This window comes from Sceloporus undulatus, chromosome 3 (assembly GCF_019175285.1).
Source record: "Sceloporus undulatus isolate JIND9_A2432 ecotype Alabama chromosome 3, SceUnd_v1.1, whole genome shotgun sequence".
Lineage (NCBI taxonomy): Eukaryota > Metazoa > Chordata > Lepidosauria > Squamata > Phrynosomatidae > Sceloporus > Sceloporus undulatus.
Window position 1 is genome coordinate 130,096,217 of NC_056524.1, and position 6,996 is coordinate 130,103,212.

The window sequence follows — 6,996 nt, forward strand, 5'->3', positions numbered from 1 at the left end:
CTTGTTTTGGAGAACATAATGTACAAAGATTTTTACATTACAACACCACCGTATTTATCAAACATTTAGATTGGGTCAAACTGATTTCTTTATGTGCAAAGAAACACACAATATTATCATTCTTCTGTGTAAAATTATGGCTTTTTCCTTTTCACCAATGCCCCCAGTGTTATCGACACATATCCTACATATATAATTGAGAAATACCTTCAGAACACCCTAAAAGTTAGGAACACAATGAACACACTGTCATAAAAGATGAATCTGCTCTTATCAGTTTAATATCTGATATGTCCTCTATTTGAGGACTATATATTAAATGTGTTTTTGGAGCTGGGTGATGGAATAGGACCTTGCTCCATCCACTCCATGCATCAACCTGGTATTACAGTGCCTCTAGGAAAGGTGCAGGGGGAAAATGAAACATTATATTTCACTCTAATTAAAAATGAGACAGAAAGGAGTGGTAAACAAAAATCTGTCATATGTTCATAGGAATATAAATATCTTAATCCAATGCTTAAAGGGTAAGAATGTTGCTGTTATATGAGTGTCCTTGCATGAGATATTCCTCAAATGGAATGCTACTATGGAGACATTTCTGTTTATAGTCAATATGATGCTACTATGAGAAAATAGTTGCCATAAGAAGGACTTGAAACATGATTTCAATAAATGGGCAGATATTTTATCTTTCTTCCAATGCAGGACATAAGACATCTTATGAAATGAATTTAAAGAAAATACAGCTACAACACAATAACCAGGATCCTGCTAGAGACATATGCACATATAAGTATGGCATGCTCTCGCATATGTCTCTTTTTTGATAATACCCAAGCTATTACACTGTAAATATCTCCTTACAGCTGCCAAGGCCTAGGAGAGGCTGCTTCATAGTAGTGGGTAGATTAAAGAATGGTGAAGCAAACAAACTAATGTAGTTATGAGTGGATGGGAAGAGGATGGACTTCTGTTTCCATTTCCCTCTGAACCAAGATGACTGCATCTGTCAGTATCTAAATTATAAAAATAATTTAATAAACAATCATATTAAAAACAAATTTTTAATATGATTCATATTAAAAACAAAACAGAGCAGTACAGATTTTGTCTACATTTGAGATAATGATATACCAACTAGCTAGAGACAGACTAAACCAGTCTTGCAAGTTCACATTTAATAGGACACTGTGTTTTAGTCAAGCAAGAAAGCATAAACTTTCAGTATTTCTCTTCCACATGAGTCCAATTTTACATTTTTAAAGGGAGAAGTAATTTTCTTAAACAGTTTTATTACCAAAAGAGATAAGCTGTCCCAGGGATAAATGCACTCCATGTTTTATCATCTCCTTCTGAATTCTATGTCACACATACTTGAACCTCTTCCGTTACTAGCAGAAATGTTTTTAAAAGATAATATTCCAAGCTGAACACTTGTGTACTTTCAAGTCATTTCCAACTTATGGTGGTGGTAAGACCAATCTTTTAAGGATGATCTTGGCAAGATTTGTTCAGAAGGGTTTTATATTGCCTTCCTCTGAGGTTGAAATAATATAGCTAGTCCAAGGTCTGTCACTAGTAAGAGTACCATTTTTTGCAAGCTTATACTGACATCTGGTGGATATTCACAAGCATAGTTTAGAAAACACATTTAGAGAAAAAATGTTTTTGTGTGTCTAGATTATATGCTTTATAAACTGTTCAGCTGGGGATCCTGAACTCTGTAATGAGTTTTCCATGCACCTCAGTCCCTATATCCACATGCACCCAGCTGTATTATTTAGGACAGCTCAAAATAAGGTGGGGGCATCACACTCATATGTGGTCACAGATCATGAAAGTTTCACGAAATTGACATTGCATTATCTATAATCGACAAAGGAATTCAAATTTGTCTATATACATAGAAAGGTAGAGGGAGGGTGTTGTTTCCCAGGAGGCAGCAACCAGGTAGCTACCAACTTTGACCAAACACAGCTGTCACTTTATAGTCCTACACTAACTCTAGAATTTTGAAAGGAAAATTTATTTCTCACACTGTCACTCATAGCCTCTGTTATTCACTTCTAAATGAGAGATCCTAAAAGTGTCAAACACTGTCACTTGGTGAAGATTAACTTACTCATTTCTTGTGTCTGTAATCTTTTGTCAAAAATTAGATTGTCAGTTCCTGAGAAGAATGGACTACCTTGTTTTATTTGCTATAAGATTTCAGAGGAAACTCATAAACTAAGGCTGTATCATGTGGATTATGCCCTGATTTAGTTGGGACTGATTCACATCCAGTTTGTCATGATATGGATCCTGTATTTGAATCAGCATTCTGAAATCTTAATCTCCATACCTCCTGTTGACTTGCACTGGAAAATTTAAATGACCATTTCGTTTTTTAAAACAAGTTTATGAAATCAGTCAGCAATTGAGGTTTTCTGTGCTAGCCACATTTGATATTTCACCACCACTACCTTGAATGAATGTCTGCCATTCTGTTAGGTACATACACATGAGTAAATTTCCCTCAAAACAGCTTTTTCGGGTACTGCAGAAGTTGGTATCCTCTTTTTTCCTCTGCAGTGCCTGTCATGAATCATAGAATAATAGAGTTGGAAGAGACCACAAGGGCCATCCAGTCCAACCTCCTGCCATGCAGGAAATCCAAATCAAAGCATCCCCGACAGATGGCCATCCAGCCTCCATTTGAAGACCTCCAAGGAGGGAGACTCCACTACACTCCGAGGGAGTTTGTTCCACTGTCGAACAGCCCTTACTGTCAGGAAGTTCCCCCTAATGTTGAGGTGGAATCTCTTTTCCTGGCCTTGCATCCATTGCTCCAGGTCCTAGTCTCTGGAGCAGCAGAAAACCAGCTTGCTCCCTCCTCAATATGACATCCTTTCAAATATTTAAACAGGGCTATCATATCATCTCTTAACCTTCTTTTCTCCAGGCTAAACATACCCAGCTCCCTAAGGCATTCATCATAGGGCATGGTTTCCAGACCCTTCATCATTTTAGTCGCCCTCCTTTAGACTGCCTCCAGGAGACTTCCAGGAAATCTCTGAGTCTGAGGAAGAGGCCAAGAGCCCATGAAACATGCCAGAACTACAGCCACCACAGCAGTCTCTAAGCTAAACATGCAGCCAGTGCCAGGACCCGGTTTCCAGGAACAAGATTTCCCTCCACCCATGCCAGAATTACCACTGCCTACTCTTACAGAGAGATGCCAGGAGGAAGAGAGACAATGGCATTATCTGCAGTTAAGTAGGAGGCAGGCTGCTAAGCCAGAACACTTGCAAGACCCTAATGGGCTATAAATATCCCAGAAACTCCCTTGATCCACCATAGCTGACAATCATTCTTTATGCCTTGTTGTTGCCTTGAACCTTGACTGATAGCTTTTTGTCTGAAACTGGACCTGGACTGCTCTTTTGGATTTGCCCTTTAAACCACAGAATCACAGAATCGTAGAGTTGTAAGAGACCACAAGGGCCATTCAGTCCAACCCCTGCCATGCAGGAAATCTCAATCAAAGCATAACTGACAGATGGCCATCCAGCCTCTGCTTAAAGACCTTCAAAGAAGGAGACTCCACCACACTTTCTCTTATTGCAGCTTCTACCTTGTTCTTTAGAATTTGGGGTTCATTTTCATGTGGCTCTTCATTCCATTCCATGTGTCTTTAATTCTGTCATCTTTTTTTATATTGCTCTTCTGTGTATTGCATCTATCATCTTTTTATTCCTCCTGGTCTTAATTTGAGTTATTTTTATTATAATAGTGTCACAGTCCTTGGTTTGAACTTTCCTTTGATTTCCCTGATCTTGTGGAATAGGTCTCTCATTCTCCCCTTTTTGTTATTATCTTCTATTTCGCTGCACTGCTCATTGTAGTCCTTTTTTTCTTTATGACTAGCCGTTGAACTGTTGCATTCATGGTTTTTAGCTTGTTCCTATCTCCTTTCTGTTTTCTTCTCTTCTTTCCTTTATTATTTTTCACATTTTATCTGTCATCTATAGTTCCTTCTCTTTCTTACCTTATCTTATCTTGCTAGTTCCAAACAAAGTAGAACCATTGAATCAATGGGATGTACAGAATCTGGCTGTTTTATACAGAAAACAGATTTTTCACACAGGAAATATTTTCTGCCCCCCCCCCCCCCCCCAAAAAAAAACCAACCCAACATTTCTATGCAGACTTTTTTTTTCTCCAGAAAAAGTTATTTCTTGCACAGAAAGAGTGCAGTTGGGCTAAACAGGTTGGCTTGAAGCACTGGGGTGGGGGGTGGCATGGGGGTGTGGTGTTCTGATGCAGTGCACCCTGAGGACGGCATCATGCCAGCATCACACTGCTTGCTCAGCTGCTTGGCAGGGGCATTACAGAGCTCCGTTGGTACAGCATTTAGACATGGTGCACCAAAGGAGCACCGAAAAGCTGCTGCTCTGGTGGCAATGACACCTTTTTGCTGGTGCTAAAAGGAGCTGCATTTTGCTGTTGCCAATCTGGCGAGAAAAGGGGCAGTGGGACATCCAAAGCAGTGGTCTCTTTTGCCCCATAGTCTGGACAAAATTCATACATGGGTGAATTGCATAGAAAATAGTTCAGGAAACAATAAAGTCCTGATTTTCTGTCTCCATTCTGGTACATGTTCATTTTATGATGTGCTTGGAAATGCACTTGCTGTTTATTTGCTTTTTAAAGAAAAATATTAGCAATGTAAAGAATACTCACAAGTTTTCTTGTCCTTATCTAAAACTGTGTCTTCACACAGTGAGACAGGGCACTGAAAACTGCTATGGAATTTTTATTGTCAGATAATTAAAAAATGCACAGTGTATTTTGTAAAAAAATAGTGTTTAGTAAAAAAAAAAAGTCTTATGCAGTGACTTTTTTCACAGAAAACTGTCCCTATGTGGAGAATAATTTAAAAAATATGCCAAACTCACAGAATTCTGATATGCAGGAAGAAATTTGAAATTATTCATTGTTTGATGTGAGAATAAGATAAGTAAAGATTTGCTTATTTAGGAAACACAAATTATTATGCATTTTCCCAGGAAAATTCTCTTTTAAAATCACTAAAAAAAAAAAGTGGGAAAGTAAGAATGAGAATTTGATGTTTGTGGTATCATTTTTCAAACTGAAAGACTGAAAAACCATCTGGCAGTCCTAGTACTTTATCCAAGATCTGTAGATGTATGTGACAAAGACCTTGCATTATAATATACTGAACAAAATGTAATCTCTTTTAGTGTTATAGCAATTAAACTGATAGCTATTTAGAGTTTATCAGTGCCTAATATTAATGCACTCATATTGACAGATCAAAAGAAATATCATTTACCTGTTGTACTCAAACATTCCTGCATCCACTAGAGAGAGCTATTGTAGAAATATTGTAGAAAAAGTATCAAAATAAAGCACAGCATGTGTGCCAGTAAAAGAAAAGTGTTCATAATTAACATTTGTCTTATTTCTAGCACAAATTATTCAGATTTTTTTAATAAAAAATTTGCCAGCATTTTGTTTAGGCTTTTGAAAATCACATTGAAAATTTCTGCATCAATTGCACTGAATACATCATACTCTTTTCTTTTCCCACCAAGTTACAAATCCATATTTCATTCTTAGTGTTTTTAAAATTCTTTGATGTGTCTCAGAATGGATTAATTCATTTCCCAGCTATATCAGGAAGAAGCACCTCCTTTTTCTAAGGACTTAAACCACATGTCCTGAAAGGTACCATTTTATCAGTGTCTCTACAATTTAGTGTCTAGATTTTGATGTTTTTTTGCTTGTTGTTGGATATTCAGAGACTCATTCCTGCTCTGTTCAGATTTATTGTTGGTCTGGATAGCACAATTTCACTTAAACTTCAAGTTATGTATGTGTTCACCTCAGTTATGCCAAGGTGCTTCCACACTTGGATTTTAGTTTGATTTGACTCATTCCATCCCTTTATACATGCTGTTTGCTGTCCAACTTGAAATAAAGAGACCAGACACATACATGGGTTGAAAATTGGGCCACTTTATTTAATTAATTAATCAATTTAACTGTTTTTTATATAACCTGCAAAACTGAAAGGAGCAACCTGGTGAGAGAGCAGCTATGGCAGGTGGCCTAAGACCGTCTCCTCAGCTTCCCCTGGGTGAAACACCTGAGCTTCGAGGAGAAACCATGACTAGGTTGCTCTCCAGCCAGCTTGCATCTGGAACACCAACCTCAGATTTCCTCAGTCAACTCACAGGACCTGGCTGTGGTTTATGTCCCAGGTCAGCCCTAAGGAAGGTCTCTCTCCCTCCCATCTTAGTTACAAGATCTAAGGAGGAAGTTTAAGAGAGCTACCTTCACCTCAAGTGGGTGGCATAGGTGTTCACCTGACCCCTAATTCTCCCCCCAACAACTGCTACAGATATGGGGCAAGCATCTACTTAGCCTCTATCCCCCACCAGGCTGGCTAAGCAAGCCTGCAATCCCTTTTGGAGATCTTCAAGAAAAGTTTCATTATTTTCATCCTTAAATGAATGCCATCTGACCTGTATAATTGAGACCGCTACAAGACAATGTCTGGATGAGATATATAATTGCCCAACCCATGATCCAGGACATTATGAATCTTATTATTGGCTCTACAATGAACCCTGTTAAGCAAACTATCACCCCCACAACTCCAAACTTTTTGGGGCGACAAATGCCACCTGTAAATCATCTTATATACATTTTCTTTGAGCTCCTGGCTAACTGTATGCTTTATACTTTTTGTCCAAATATTTTCCCATTTTTTATATTCCAAATTATGCCCTATATTTTGAGACCATTTCACTATTGAATGTCTGATTATTTCTTCTTCCGTTTCCCAATCCATTATCATCTTGTAATATCTTGAGGTTAGTTTCTTTTTCCCTTTTAAAGTGTTTTCTTCCCAATCTGATCGTTTCTTTTGAATTCTGACCAGTTTCTTATCCATTCTCCACCTTTCCCTCAATTGTCTAAATA

At 38.0% G+C, this 6,996-nt stretch overlaps 1 pseudogene; it reads left to right on the forward strand.

Annotated features, from left to right (window-relative positions):
• The first annotated feature begins 203 nt into the window (after positions 1 to 203).
• Positions 204 to 416, forward strand: LOC121927405 (annotated as a pseudogene).
• Positions 417 to 6,996: the final 6,580 nt, after the last annotated feature.